Below are 16,622 nucleotides of genomic sequence, written 5' to 3' on the forward strand. Positions count from 1 at the left end.
GCCATGAGCAGATCGTTGGATACTCAGATGCTGATTGGGCAGGATCACATTCTGATAGACGTTCTACGTTTGGATATTGTGTCTTAGTAGGAGGAAATTTGGCGTCTTGGAAGAGTAAGAAACAGAATGTGGTTGCTCGGTCTAGTGCAAAAGCAAAATATTGAGCAATGGCTATGGCGACATGTGAGCTAATTTGGATCAAACAGTTGCTCAAGGAGTTGAAATTTGGTGAGATTAGTCAGATGGGACTTGTGTGTGATAATCAACATGCTCTCCATATTGCGTCAAATCCAGTGTTCCATGAAAGAACTAAACACATAGAGATTGACTATCACTTTGTCAGAGAAAAGATACTCTCGGGAGATATTGCTACAAAGTTTGTGAAGTCGAATGATCAGCTTGCAGATATTTTTACCAAGTCCCTCACTAGTCCTCGTATTAACTACATATGTAACAAGCTCGGTACATATGATTTATATGCACCAGCTTGAAGGGGAGTGTTAGAATAGTTATTAAATAGTAGTAAATAACCCTAATCCCATATGTATTAGGAGTAGGACATGTACTATATGTATATATATATATAGGGCTCATTGTATCATTGTTAACATATGCTAATAATATCATATTTTCTCCCGTGCATTATCTCACTTTCCAAGCCTCACAATGATTAGCATCTTTTGGTTAATAGTACATCTTTAACAAAGAAACAAAACACAAAAAGCTTATTGGCCTCACTGATAACGCTCTTATAGCTAACAGTAGAAGCCACCCGAATCTCTCTGAGACCAACTAGAGCGTCATGGGGCGCCCTATTTGAGGAAAAAGATCCAGTCAAGTAATATTCAATGAACTTTTAGATTGATGCCATATGGATCATACAATAATTAAGGGCTAAGATTCATTTTAATTTGTATACTTATCAAAATAACTAAAATTGGCAGTTACTAACAACGGTCGTAAAGATTAATATAATTTAGTGTATTATTTGTAAGATTACTTTCAAAAAATAGAAGATATATCATTCCAATAGAGTCATCTATTGAGAGCACTGCATTTTACTTTATTTTGCAGTTGAAGTAATAAACATGAACAGATTACGGCGGCTACTACTAGTGTGTGTCTATATATATATATATATATATATATATATATATATATATATATATATATATATATATATATATATATATATATATATATATATTATTTTTCATTTTTAGTTTTTTTATAAGTATAGGAATTGATATGAATCTTTGCCATTAATTATTTGATGATCCACAAGGCATAAATCTAAATAGCTATTGAACATAACTTGAGAAAATATACTTGACTGGATCTTTTTCCCCTATTTGGTCATCCCTTTTTAACTTGTACCCGTTTTGTATTTTTCGTTTGAATCCGTACCCTTTTTTTGTTAAAAATATTTTAAAAAGATGATTTTACCCTTCTTTGATAAAAGACTACTTTCTCTCCAAGTATACGGCATATTGTTTCTTGTCTTTGTCTCTCTCTCCTTCTTCGCGATTTTGATTCTTCTCTGAAATCAAACGGTTTTCGTCATTGCATTCTGCTTGATTTTGCAACTGTTTCTTCTCCAACAAAATTAAGTATAATTACAGGAATGATTTAATGGTTGTTTTTGTACATTACATTAACTGTGTATGGGGATTTAATTTAGGATCAGTTTTATGATTTAATTTTTGGTTTTTTGTTGTTGTTGATAGTAATCTTAGTTGAATCGTTTTCCGTTTTCTATTTGTGCTAAAATACTTTCCTAGGCTATGCTTTGATCAGTGCACTAGTTTTGTAGGTTTTACTTTTACGATTAGTGTTTTTAGGTTTTTTGAAACCGTGTTTGTTTTTTGGTGAGAATGCTATATATTCTTCACTGATATTTGGAGACGTTGAAATTTTCAATAATTTTGAGACTCAAATAGATGATGCTAATAAAGTCTGAAGTTTATAATACTTCAAGCATAACTTAAGTATGTAAAGTCTGAAAATAGAAGGCTTTAAAATATAACTTAAGCCAAATTCTTTTGAAGTTTTTTAATGATTCTTTTGATTTGGTCTGAAGTTATAAAAGGTGTAAAATATAGATTATGCCATAATGTTCTGAAATTATTTTTCCCACGTGTAATTTTTTTTCAATAGATAGCATCTATGAAATCCAAAGCACCTAAAGATCCTAAAGAACCTAGAATACGTAAAGCTCCTTCAGTCCCTGTTGATGTACCTACAAAACCAGTGGAGAGATATTATGAGTTTCGAGATTGGTTCAACTGTCGTGCTTACTGGAGGGCGAACCACGATTTGAAGGGTTTAATTGCATCTTTCTTGACTCCTGAACAACAAGAGAAGCTGGATAATGGTATATTTCAGTATATCATGGCTATGGAAAATTTCTATTGCAGCATGAAGTTGGTTCATTGTTTGATTTTTTCTCGCGTATTCACCAATGACCGAGATTCCATTAGTTTTAAGATTTTTGATCGTGATGTATCGTTCAGCCTTGAAAACTTTCACATTATGAGCGGTTTGAGGATCACAACACATAATGTTGAAAAATCTATTAAACGAGATAGTAAGATTCTGAAGCACTATTTTGAAAAGTCTAAGGGTGTAAACCTGAATGATATTCGAGAGTATATGATACAGAATCAAATTAAAAAGGATGATGTGAATTTCAAACACGTACGCGAGAGTGATGAAGATGTTGTGAAGCTTATGGAAATTCTTATTGTGGAGTCTATTTTGTTCGGAAAATATGAATCAATTGTGTTGGAGTAGTATGCAACTATTGTTGAAGATGATGAGGCTCGTGTTAATTATCCTTGGGGTAATGCGTCTTTTTAGAAGCTTATTACCTCAATGAAACATGTTTTGGACAACAAGGACAAAATAAATGCAACCGAGTATACTATAGGTAGATTTCGATATCTTATGTGTTTGGTTCTATGAGCGCATCCTAGATATCGGGACAAGTATTTAAAAGATGACGAATACAGTGATGTCCCTCAGGTTCCCAGGATGTTACGTTATCCATGTTTGGGAGAGACTAAATTTAAGAAACTTCATACGGATTACTTCAGTAATCATGGTGTAAGTTAATGTTCTTTATTTTTCCTGTAGTTTTGTTAATATATTGACATATAAGTTTTATTTTATTTTCCTAATATACTATTTCTATTAAATAGATATCAGACATTTGGGGTATTGGAGATAATTCCTACCTAAGAGGAATTGAATCCTTTAATTGGACAATTACCATGCAGCTGCAGTCGTTCGAATGTAGTGAATCAGGTTCCTTTAACTGGTGAATCACCACGTAGACGAAGTCAATCAAAATGGAGAATCACCTTGTACTTAGAGTCGTTTTAAACGTTCTACAACGACGTTTGATGATGAATTAGTTAACACAATATGTCGCGTAAGTTTTTTATTTTATTTTTTGTGTTTAGTCTGAAGTTTTTCATACTATTTTTTGCTTAACTATAGCATGTTCTTTTTGTTTTGTATTTTGCTAAACTTAAGCATTGTTTTGAGCTGAAGTTTTTTTGTTCTGTATTTTTGTAAAACTACAACATGTTTTGTCTGTAGTTTTTGTTTTGTATTTGTCGAACTTCAGCATTCTTGGAGCTGAAGTTTTGTTCTGTATTTGTAATGCTACAACATGTTGTTGTCTATAGTTTTTGTTATATTTGTGATGAACTTCAGCATTCTAGGAGCTAAAATTTTGTTTTGTGTTTGTAAAACTAAAGCATGTTGTGTCTGCAGTTTTTGTTTTCTTTTTTATGAACTTCAGCACTCTTGGAGCTGAAGTTGTGTTCTGTGTTTGTCATACTATAACATTTTTTTCTGAAGTTTTTGTTCTTTATTTGCTGAACTTCAGCATTCTTAGAGCTGGATTTTTTTTTTTTTTGTATTTGTAAAACTACAGCATGTTTTGTCTGAAGTTTTTGTTCTGTATTTGATGAACTTCAACATTGTTAGAGTTAATGTTTTGTTTTGTGTTACTATTTCTGAAATTATTGTGTTGTTTCTATTTCTATACTAGAGGCTAACGAGGGAGGTTAAAAAACATGCAACAGAAGAAAGGTGCATGATCGCGAAGAAAGATATTCAAGAGTTTCAACGGGACGAGCGATCAGTTATTGTGGACGAGGTTGTGCAAAAAGTCAAGGTAAGCTTATTTACAGAGAAGTGTATTATCCTCCTAATATTATTCTTTTATTCAGAATAATCATTGTTAGTAGCTTTTCATAGGAATATTTTGATATAAAGTTTGAAAAGTAGTTTGAGATTGTCGACAAGTCAAAAGGAAGAGATGATAGCGATGCAGATTTTGAATTCATGAACTATCAATAATAAGACAGGGTGAACGAGTCCTTCGAACCTCATTTGTTATTAATACTGCTCATGATGGAAGTCCCAATTGAAAATGTAAGAGGTGAGGAAGCAGCTGTTGAAGTCCAAGTTCAAGTATTCGAGCAAGTTCAAGGTGTTGAAGAGAAAGTTGAAGCGAAAGGTTTTAATGTTGATAGACTGAGTAAAGTTGTTGGATATGATGAACAGTTATCAACCGAGAATGTAGGAAGCAAGAAAGGTGCAGATGATGAAGTTGTCGGTACTAAAGAATACATACCGAGTTTTGATGTGGGTACTCATGTTGCAAAAGGCAATGTGTTTGCGGGTGCAGATGATGAACCTCTCGGTACTGAAGAACACGTACCGAGTTTTGATGTGGGTACTCATATTGGAAAAGGCAATGCATTTGTGGAAGCATTAGCTATTTGCCAAGAAGTTATAGGTGGAGACACATAGGAAGTTGTCATTACACACACACACACACAGGAAGTTGTATATATATATATAGATTTTTTCCCTCCTATAAATATGCAGTGGAAGTTGTAAAAAGTGGTGTCACGACCCAAAACTCAACTTGTCATGATGGTGCCTATCATGATACTATGCAAGCCAACAACTCATACATACTCACACTTTTTAAAATTACCAAAATATACGTTTAAAATACGGGTTTTAAAATAAAGTGGAAAAATCTCTACCAGTAAAAACTCGGATCGAAGACGTCACAACTCAATACAGAATTTCCCAAAACCCGGGTGTCACTACCTCTTCACATGAACCAACTCTCCACACTCAAAACAACCCCTTTCAAAAAATGGCGGCAAGTACTAAAGCAGACCCCGAGAACCAGAATAACTACTAGAGGAACCTGGTGCAGATGAACCCTGAACCGAAGGTGCAAGAGATGAAAACTGAGATGGGAGTGCACTGAGAGATGACTGACCAAGCCGAGCACTATATGAACCATGGCTAGCTGATATGCCATGATGAACTGGACGAGCCATATGAGCAGGCTTATAAGGACGACCCCTGTTGTGGTAGGACTGCCCCCAGAAGGAACACCGCTGAAACCACCCAAACCATGAGGCCTCTTGGCCTCCCTCTCCTCATGCTCCTGACTGCGGACCAACTCTAGCCGCCGAGCAATATCAACCACCTCGTCGAACCTAGCACTGGCTACATTCTCCAGAGTCAAAACAAAATGCAATTGATAGTTAAGGCCATCAATGAACCTCCTAATCCTCTCCCTCTCAGTGGGAACCAACCAAATTGTGTGACGAGCCAACTCTAAAAGCCTCATCTCATACTGGGTCACAGACGTGACCTACTGGCGTAGCTGCTCAAACTTCCTGCGCAGCTCCTCCATGTGGGTCTATGGCACAAACTTCTCCAAGAAGAGAACAGAGAACTCATGCCATGAAAGTGGTGCTGTATTGACTGGTATTCTTCTCTCATAGACTTCCCACCATCTGATGGCAGCCCCTGATACCTGAAAAGTAGTAAAGGAGACCCCACTAGTCTCTAAAATACCTACTATGCGAAGAATCCGCTGGCACCTATCCAAGAAGTCTGAGCATCCTCTGACTCAGCCCCACTGGATGATGGAGGCTGGAGTCTCCCTAATCTCTCTAGTCTCTTCTTCTCCTCATCACTCATAATGGGACCCACCTGGGCCTGAGCAACTACAATCGGCTGGGCTGGTAGTACCCCTGGTGTCTGAAGTCCCTGTACCACTTGCTCTGGAGTGTGGGCGGCGGGAGTCTGAGTACCTCCCCCGGCCTAAGAAGTGGTTGGTGTAGCCTAAACAAAAACCACTTGAGCAAGGCTAGTGCAAACAGTCAATGTCTCGATTAAAGCCTCCTGAAGGCCTGGAATTACAATAGGCACAATTGATGCCTAAGCTTGCCCCACTAGCTCAACCACATCTGGAACCTGCTCCTGAGCTGGAGCAGCTAGTGGGTTTACAGGTGCTACTCTAGCTGCAGTACGAGTTGCACTTCGGCTTCTACCGCAGCCCCGGCCTCTCATTGCCCTAATTGGTGGTGCTGGTGGCCATCTTCGTGATTCCGTAGCACGTATCCTCACCATATGTGAGAGAATAGAATAATAGAAGTTTAGTTTCTGAAATCAATAAATTCACACGACAAGAATACAAAAATGTAAAGTTTTCCTAAGGGTTCGATAGCCTCTCGAAGAAGAGTACAGACGCCTATATAGCGATCCGCAAGACTCTATAAATCTGCTCATGACTCGTAAGACCTATGTAACCTAGGATCTAATACCAACTTGTCACGACTCAAAACTAACCTGTCGTAATGGCGCCTATCATGATACTAGGCAAGCCGAAAACTCATACATACCAACACTTTTAAATTCAAAATATACTAAAACATGTTTAAATAAGTGAAAATCTCATAAAACTGGATGAAAACGTCACAACTCAATACAGAATTTCCCAAAACCCGGGTGTCACTAAGTACATGAGCATCTATATAATGACATAGTCTAATACACTATCTAAGAAGTAGAACTGAATAAACAAAACTGAAAGATAGGGGAAGGAGAGTCAAGGTCTGCAGACGCCGAGGCAGCTACCTCGACAATCTCTGAACGACTGAAACTCCAAGATCAACAACCTTCGTGACCAGTTACTTCACCACCCGCTCAGCCAGCTCGGGGTGGGGCTCAGGAAGATAGAGGTCTTCCTAGAGGGGGAGGCCGGTCAGGCTCGATTTTATGCTGTTCCTGCCAGGCCAGAGGTCGTTGCTTCAGATGCAGTGATCACATGTATTGTTTTAGTATGCCACAAAGATGCTTCCACATTGTTTGACCCTGGTTCTACTTATTCCTATGGTATCATCCTATTTTACTCGTTATTTGGATATGCCCCGTGAGTCCTTAGTTTCACTTGTTCATGTATCTACGATGGTTGGCGATACTATTATTATGGAACACGTGTACCGGTCATGTGATGTGACTATTGGGGGATTGGATACTAGAGTTGATCTTTTATTACTTAGTATGGTTGATTTCGAGGTGATTTTGGGTATGGATTGGTTGTCTCCATGTCATGCTATTCTGGATTGTCACGCTAAGACCGTGACTTTGGCGATGCCGGGGTTTCCAAGGATCGAGTGGAGAGGTTCTCTAGATTTTGTTCCCAGCAGGGTGATTTCTTATTTGAAGCCCCAACGGATGGTTGGGAAGGGGTGTCTGTCATATTTGGCCTTTGTGAGAGATGTTGGAGCAGATACTCCTACTATTGATTATGTTCCGGTGGTGCGAGACTATCCAGATGTGTTTCCTACAGACCTGTCGGGCATGCCACCCGATAAGGAAATTGACTTTGGTATTGAATTGGTGCTGGGCACTCAATCCATTTCTATTCCTCTGTATCGTATATGGCACCAGCTGATTTGAAGGAATTGAAATAGCAGCTTCAGGAGCTTCTTGATAAGGGATTTATTAGGCCTAATGTGTCGCCTTAGGGTGCACCAGTTCTGTTTGTAAAGAATAAGGATGGTACTATGCGGATGTGCATCGACTATAGGCAGTTAAAAAGTTACAATCAAGAACAAATATCTTTTTCCTCGTATCAATGATCTATTTGACCAGCTTCAGAGAGCGAGGGTGTTCTCTAAGATTTATTGAGGTTTGGGTATCACCAATTGAAGATTCGAGACTCGAATATTTTGCGATGGCATTCAGGACTCGTTATGGTCAATATAAGTTCCTTGTGATGTCTTTTAGGCTGACCAACGCCCTAGCAGCATTCATGCATCTGATGAACAGTGTATTTTAGCCATATCATGATTCGTTTCTCATAGTATTCATTGATGATATCCTAGTGTACTCCCGTAGCCAGGAGGAGCATGCCCAGCATTTAAGGATTGTAATACAGTGACTGAGGGAGGAGAATCTTTATGCCAAGTTCTCCAAGTGTAAGTTTCGGATCATTTCGGTGGCGTTCTTGGGCACGTGGTGTCCAGTGAGGGGATTAAGGTGGATCCAAAGAAGATAGAGGCGGTTCAGAGTTGTCCCAGACCGTCTTTAGCTACTAATATTCGGAGCTTTCCCGGCTTGGACAGATGCTATCATCACATTGTGGAGGGTTTCTCATCCATTGCAACGCCTTTGACCAATTGAACCAGAATGGTGCTCCATTTAGGTGGTCAGATGAGTACGAGGAGAGCTTTCTGAAGCTCAAGACTGCCTTGACCACAACTCCAGTTATAGTTTTTCCTTCACCATCAGGCTCTTATACATTGTATTATGATGCTTCTCGAATTGGTATTGGGTGTGTCTTGATGCAGGAGGGTAGAGTGATTGCTTATGATTTACGTCAGTTGAACCCCCATGAGAAGAACTACCATGTCCATGATTTGGAGTTGGCAGCCATCGTTCAGGCATTGAAGATTTGGAGGCATTATCTCTATGGTGTGTATTATGAGGTATTTATAGATCATCAGAGTCTCTAGCACTTGTCAAACAGAAGGATTTAAATTTGAGGCAGCGAAGATGGTTGGAGTTGCTAAAGGACTATGATATCACCATTCTGTATCATCCCGGGAAGGACAATGTGGTGGCCTATGCCTTGAGTAGAAAGGCAGTGAGTACGGGTAGCCTTGCATTCATTCCTGTCGGTGAGAGACCGCTTGCATTAGATGTTAAGGCCTTGGCCAATCAGTTCGTGAGATTAGATATTTCGAAGCCTAGTCGGGTTCTAGCTTGTGTGGTTTCTCTGTCTTTTTTATAAGATCACACCAGAGAGCGCCAACATGATAGTTCCCATTTATTTGTCCTTAAGGACACGGTTAAACATGGTGATGCCAAGGAGGTTACTATTGGTGATGATGGGGTGTTGAGGATGCGGGGTTGGATTTGTGTGCCTAATGTAGATGGGTTGCGTGAGTTAATTCTTGAAGAGGCCCACAATTCATGGTATTCCATTAATTTGTGTGCCGCAAAGATGTACCAGGACGTGAGGCAGCACTATTGGCGGAGGAGGATGAAGAAGGACATAGTGGGGTTTGTAGCTCGGTGCCTAAATTGGCAGCAGGTGAAGTGAGAGCATCAGAGACCGTGAGGATTACTTCAGAGGCTTGAGATTATAGAGTGGAAATGGGAGCGTATCACCATGGATTTTGTAGTTGGGCTCCCATGGATCTCGAGGAAGTTTGATGCTATTTGGGTGATTGTGGATCAGTTGACCAAGCATGCGCATTTCATTCCAGTTGGGACTACTTATTCTTTGGAGCTGTTGGCTGAGGTTTACATCCGCGAGAATGTTTGCCTTCACGGTGTGCCAGTGTCCATCATTTGAGATCGGGGCACGTAGTTTGCATCACAGTTTTGGAGAGCTGTGCAATGAAAGTTGGGAACATAGGTTGAGTTGAGTATAACATTTCACCCTCAAACGTACGGGACAGTCCGAGCGCACTATTCAGATACTGGAGGATATGCTACGCTCTTGTGTCATAGATTTCGGGGGTTCTTGGGATTAGTTTCTACAGCATGCAGAGTTTGCCTACAACAACAGCTACCAATCGAGCATTCAAATGGCTCCGTATAAGGCTTTTTATGGGAGACGGTGTCGGTCTCCGGTGGGATGGTTTGAGCCGAGTGAGGCTAGGCTATTGGGTACTGACTTAGTTCAGGATGCTTTGGACAAGGTTAAGTTGATTCAGGATCCGTTTCGCACGGTGCAGTCTAGATAGAAGAGTTACGCCGATCAGAAGGTTCGTGATGTTGCTTACATGGTGGAGGAGAAGGTACTACTCAGAGTTTCGCCCATGAAGGGTGTTATGAGATTCAGGAAGAAGGGCAAGTTGAGCCCTCGTTATATTGGGCCTTTTGAGGTGCTTTAGAGAATTGGAGAGGTGGTTTACAAGCTTGCATATCCAACTATTCTATCGAGTGTTCATCCAGTATTTCATGTTTCTATGCTTCGGAAGTATATCGGCGATTCATCTCAAGTTTTGGATTTCAACAAAGTTCAGTTGGATGAACACACCCCTACAGCCAAACAAGTACGTGTTCGGCATATGTTTACCATGCATCTTAGTTTTATGATTTTTTCTTTACTTTTAGAGCTGTGTTATTGTGTTAATTAATCTCCAATTTTTTCATGTTTTTTTGTAGTGTCGATTGTGGTATATTTGCTATTGAGCTACTTGAGATGCGGTTGAAGCAAGATGATATCTTCAAATTCAAACAAAGTGATGTGTTGATATTCAGGAGAGAATTGGCTGCGTATCTTTGGGCTCATGGAAAGTGGAAAGAAGAAAGCGGTTATGAAACTCCAGAAGAACAACTAGGACATAACTATGGAGAATATGAAGACACTCTATGTGATTTTTTTCGATGGCGAATGAATTGTAAATGAAAAATAATTTTTTTTAAATTATTTTTCAATAATAAGTGAAAAAAATGGGTTTGAGAATATAGATTATTTTTTTGAATTATGTGTTGTTTATCTTTTAAATTTTTGTTCTCTTCGCATTAATTAGTCTGAAGTTGTCTTGGATTGTATCAAATACCTTTGTCTCTTTTATCATGAACTTAAGCATATTTTGTGAAACTTCAACATGTATAGTGTTAAGTGTTAGGAAATGAACAAAATAACTTTAGTATGGATAAGTCTGAAGTTTAGCAAAAACTCATTAGAAAATTACATACTGCAGGAGAAAACTTCAGCATGTTTAGTCTGAAGTTTTGGTAAATGAACTAAAAAACTTTAGTATGTTTAGTCTGAAGTTCAGGAAAAAACTCATTACAAAACTACAGACTGCAGGACAAAGCTTCAGCATCTTTAAGTATGAAGTTTTAGCAATGAACTAAAAACTTCAGCATACATAAGTCTGAAGTTATTTTGTGAAACTTCAGCATGTTTGGTATGAACTGTTAGGAAATGAACAAAAAAATCTTTAGCATGGATAAGTCTGAAGTTTAGATAAAGGCATTAAAATTACATACTACAAAAGAAAACTTCAGCAAGTTTAGTCTGAAATTTTAGCAAATGAACTAAAAAAATTCAGCATGTTTAGTCTAGAGTTTAGGGAAAAAAAACTCGTTACGAAACTACAAACTGCGGAACAAAACTTCAACATGTTTTAGTATGAAGTTTTAGCAAATGAACTAAAAAAAACTTCAGCATGCATAAGTTTTGAAGTTTTGCAAAAACTCATTATAAAATTACAGAATGCATAACAAAACTTCAGCATGTTTAGTCTGAAGTTTTAGCAAATGAAATAAAGAACTTTAGCATGTTTAGTCTGAAGTTTAGGAAAAAACTCATTACAAAACTACAGACTGCAGGACAAAACTTCAGCATCTTTAAGTATGAAGTTTTAGCAAATGAACTAAAAAATTTCAGCATACATAAGTCTGAAGTTATTTTGTGAAACTTCAGCATGTTTGGTATGAAGTGTTAGGAAATGAATAAAAAAAACTTTAGCATGGATAAGTCTGAAGTTTAATAAAACGCATTAAAAAAATTACATACTGCAGGAGAAAACTTCAGCATGTTCATTCTGAAGTTTTAGCAAATGGAACTAAAAAACTTCAGCATGTTTAGTCTGGAGTTTAGGGGAAAAAACTCATTACAAAACTACAGATTGCGGGACAAAATTTCAGCATGTTTTAGTATGAAGTTTTAGCAAATGAACTAAAAAACTTCAACATGCATAAGTTTGAAGTTTTGCAAAAACTCATTAGAAAATTACAGAATGCATAACAAAACTTCAGCATGTTTAGTCTGAGTTTTAGCAAATGAACATAAAAACTTCAACATGTTTAGTCTGAAGTTTAGGAAAAACTCATTACAAAATTACGGACTGCAGGACAAAACTTCAGCATGTTTAGTATGAAGTTTCAGGTTATATATCTTTAAAGCTTCAGGCTTTTTATGTCGTAGTTTTGAGTAAAACATTACCAACTATTTTTTTGTAAATTTTTACAGTCTGATGTTATTTTTTTTATATATGTGTGAAGTTCTCTTTCTATATCCTTGAAGCTTCAGATCTTTTGTGTTGAAGTTTTCTTGGAAGAAGACACTAGTCATCTAATCTGAAGTTTCATGTGAGCCTATATCAACGTGAAACAACTTCATGCCATATAAGCATGGAGTTTTAGCTTATGTATCCTTTAAACTTTAGACTCTGAATGTTACTCTAAGTCTATATCAACGTGAAACAACTTCAAGCTAAATTACTCTAAGTCCATTATTTTCAATATACTTTGTCATTCATATCTGGTAAAATGTATCAAATCAATTGTTGGTGCATTAAAATATAAATTTAATTGATTTGACCTATTAGACTAATTTTAGGTTAAACAATATTGATGACATTGCAAAATTCTCCACAACACCACTTGGTTAATAAGAAATATGGAGTTGATGAATGGATGGAATTGGAAAAAAGAATGAGAATTTATGAGTTGGGTTCTTCGCCACTGTTTTTGCTTGTGTTTGCCAGAAATATAGCTCCTGTGGATCACAGATGGAATCAACATGGACATGGTGGAGATAATTTTTGTGGGCGAGATCTGTATCCTGGTCTAGTGTGATCACATCCCATAACTAACTTATACACTATATTTATCATAAATAAATGCACTTTAAAATAATCATAATTTCTAGCCACACTTTGGGTATTATAGCAAATACCCTCTCTAAGGGTTTCTAACCCTATCTTGGATACTCCCTCGTCTCTCTTCCTAAATTTGACTCCTTCTCCAGCTTAGTTGACTCTGAGTCCGTCAATGATCCTGTAGCCACCGCCGAGGATTTTCCCATTTTTACTTCCTCTAAATAGTTGATCCATATAAATTCTTTAGTTCTCTTCTGAAGTTAATGGGACATCAGATGGACCAATTCGGTCGCCCCTAGTGGAGATGCAACCAGAAATGGAACAACTTCACAATTCTATTTTTGATGTTTTATCATATAGTGTATGGTTGAGAATGTAGTTGCATTTGACTGTATTTGACTTTTTTTATCGATGTTGTTGCTTTTTGATATAGTGTATGATTGAGTTTTTTTATAATTGTATTCTTGTTTTCACATATTAAATGTATTTTTCTAGCTTGTATTCGGCTGTATTGATTGTATCTAGAAAAATACATTTAATATGTGAAAACAAGAATAGAATTATCAAAAAACACAATCATACATCCATGTATTTCTGTATTTCGCCTTTGATTGTATTCATTGCCCGTACGAAAACAGTTGATACAGGTTATATTAATTGCGAGAACGAATATAGTTGACGCATGTATTTGTTGCGCAAACGAATACAATGAATATACCCTTAAGTGCGCGCATTTGGCTACGAATAGTAAAAAATGGAAACAATTGTTGCGCCGCATAAATAGCCTCTAAAGTATAGTGATTTTTGAAAATTCCTTATTATTGGAATGGGTGAGTTATTCGTATGAGTCTGGTGAGTTTTAATTAAAAATGGATATGGGGTTAAATATGATCCAAAAGTATGACGGTAAGGATAGTTATACTAAGAAACTGAAACGAATGGTAAATATAGCTTACTTTCGATAATAGAGGGGCAAATGTGAGCACGTGATTTTTGCCTCGCTTGAACTATTCCTATAGAATTCATTAAAATTAGGATTTCTCTTTTATTATTTGAATTTTTGGGAATTAATTGTATGACTTTGTAATTGTTTGCATTTTTGTGCATTATTAATTGATATAATTCGTAAAAAATACAAAATAGTACGCTTGCATTTAGGACCTCATTTCAGTATATTTATTAGTCAATTAGCATTACAAAAATGGAGAAAAAATAAAAAAAAATAGTCCTTTTTATATTTTTACCTTTAATTTCATTTTTTGTTTAATTTTCCTTTTTAAAATTAGGATCTAGTTAATTTTAGAACTTTAATTAGTTTAATTTCAGAATTGGTTCAGGTCTTTATTAATTTTGCATTTAATAAAACAAAAAGAAATAAAAATGAGTAAAAGATAAAGAGAAGAGGGAAAACAGGCCAGTCATTTTTGGGCCTTTACTCACAACAATTCGTTTAGCCCAATTAAAATAACATTCAACCGGACCAAACCCAACCCAAAGCCACCGGTCCAGCACCATTTTAATCGAAACGACGTCGTTTTGAGCCATAAGATCTGAGCCGTCGAGGATACATGATCCAACGGCTCAGAACTAGGGTAAACTTAATATATAATTGTCGGATTTCCTTACCCCCCCCCCCCCTTCTCACTATCATCTCAGAACACCCCTAATATCACCACCGTCCCTCTGCCACTCGCCACCGGCCGGAAATCGCCTCCGCCGGCGGCGAAACTCCAAATAACTCCAAATTTTCACCATAGCTCCGTCTTCCTCTCCCCAGTCCATATCCAACCTTATTTCCCTTCAAATCCGAGCCAACCGCTTCGAATATCAAATCGAAAGCTCGGACCAAAACCCTAACTCCTCCAAAACTCCCAAAAATCACACCCTATACCCTCCTAACCTCCCTCTTCCCAAATCCCAAACCAGAACCCTTCAAATCCAAGTGGAACCCCATGAATTTTAGATCTAGGGTTTTAAAAAATATAACCTGTTTTTGGGAATTTCAAATACTCGAATGATTTTTAATTAATGTTATACGTTTATTTCAACAAAATAAACATATAACATTAACTGAAAGTCAATTTCGAGAGTCGATCAAGATGAAGACCAAATCAGTAAGTTTTCTTCCTGTTCTGATTATTTCTTTGATTTTTTTTTTTTTGATTGATTCTGTTCTTGTGGTTGTTTTGATTTTTTTAGTTTAATTTTTTGTTTTGATTTGGTTAATCCCGTTTTTGTAATTTCTAATTTTAGTTTAATTTTTGTTTGATTCTGTTTTGATATATGTTCTATTAGGCTTTAATTTTTTAGGCAATCCTGTTTAGTCAATCCTTTTTAGTCAGTGTTCGATTTTAATTTTTATTATTTCAGTGTTTGATTTAGTTAGTAATTTCTTATTGTTGCTGTTAGTTAGATTTTATTAGTTTAGTTGTTTGGATATAGCTGAATTCAGAATCCTTGTGTTTAGCTATAGTCAAATTCAAACTAGGGTAAAAGGATGGGGTTTAGTTAGCCTAGGTTTGTAATTTCAGATTAAATAAAAGGTCAATTTAGGCATTTAGATAGAAAGAATATTGTAGTAACTAAACTAGAACCTCCTAGAATCTTCTAGAGGAGGGTTTTAATTAGAATGTCAGTAGTTTAGTGTTTAACTTGAGAAACAAGTCAAAACCTTAGGGACTAACTAGCTAAAAATTGAAAATAAAAGAGGGGCTAAGGTGTAAACTGAAAATCTGAGAGAAGCCCTTAGTTTTGCCTATAAAAGGCATGCCCTATGCCTTATTTCACAAGTTTTTGCATCTGAAAAATTCCCCCCAAAAGTTTCTACAAGTTTTTGGAGTCTGAAAATTTCAAATTCAAATTCAAAAACAAAGAGTTTGAAATCTGAGAGTGAGAGTTCCTTCTAGATCTAAAATCTTCCAAAAAAACCAAAAATAACACAAAAACTCCAAAAATACTATTCCATTGAAGTTTCCCTTAGATTAATTTAGAGTTTCAGTTGTTAGTTCAAAGTTCTAGCTTAGATAAGGATATATTTCTGGTTGCTGAAGTTTCAGAAATGGCCTGGGTTTAATTTCGAGTCTACTTGGGTTCAATCAAGTCTATTGTGGCTACTTTGTTGTGCTATTCCTTTGTCATTCAGTCCTGGGCCATTGTGATGCTGTGTTGGGATCAGCATTGATCCTGTTTGTTGATTTCAACTACTGCTGTTACCTTTTCCTTGCTGTTTAACATTGTTGATTTCCTCTTGTTCCTTTGTTCATTCAATTCCAGGTACACAACTTGAATTTGCCTCGATGTAGCTTTTGAGTTGGAACTGAAATAAAACGTACTCACGAATTGGCTTCCTGATATGTGCTCGTTTGGATCATTATCTGTCAATAGTTGGATAGATGCTAATTGATATATGTATTTGTCTAGTATACTTTAGCTTTTGGTTTGTATTAACATAACAATGGACTGTAGACTGATACGTTTTCATCTAATTCGTTTCATTGGATTAATTCAGACAGGACTTATTTTCAAACTTTTTATCTTCAACTCTAGTTGAATTCTATCAATTCAAGTGTTAGTTATCGATTCAAGTGTTGAGTCTACATGTTATGTATAGCTGTAATCAGTTCATTACTTAGAGTACTAAATAGCTGTATTAGTTAGGAT

This window comes from Nicotiana attenuata, unplaced genomic scaffold (genome assembly GCF_001879085.1).
Source record: "Nicotiana attenuata strain UT unplaced genomic scaffold, NIATTr2, whole genome shotgun sequence".
Classification (NCBI taxonomy): Eukaryota; Viridiplantae; Streptophyta; class Magnoliopsida; order Solanales; family Solanaceae; genus Nicotiana; species Nicotiana attenuata.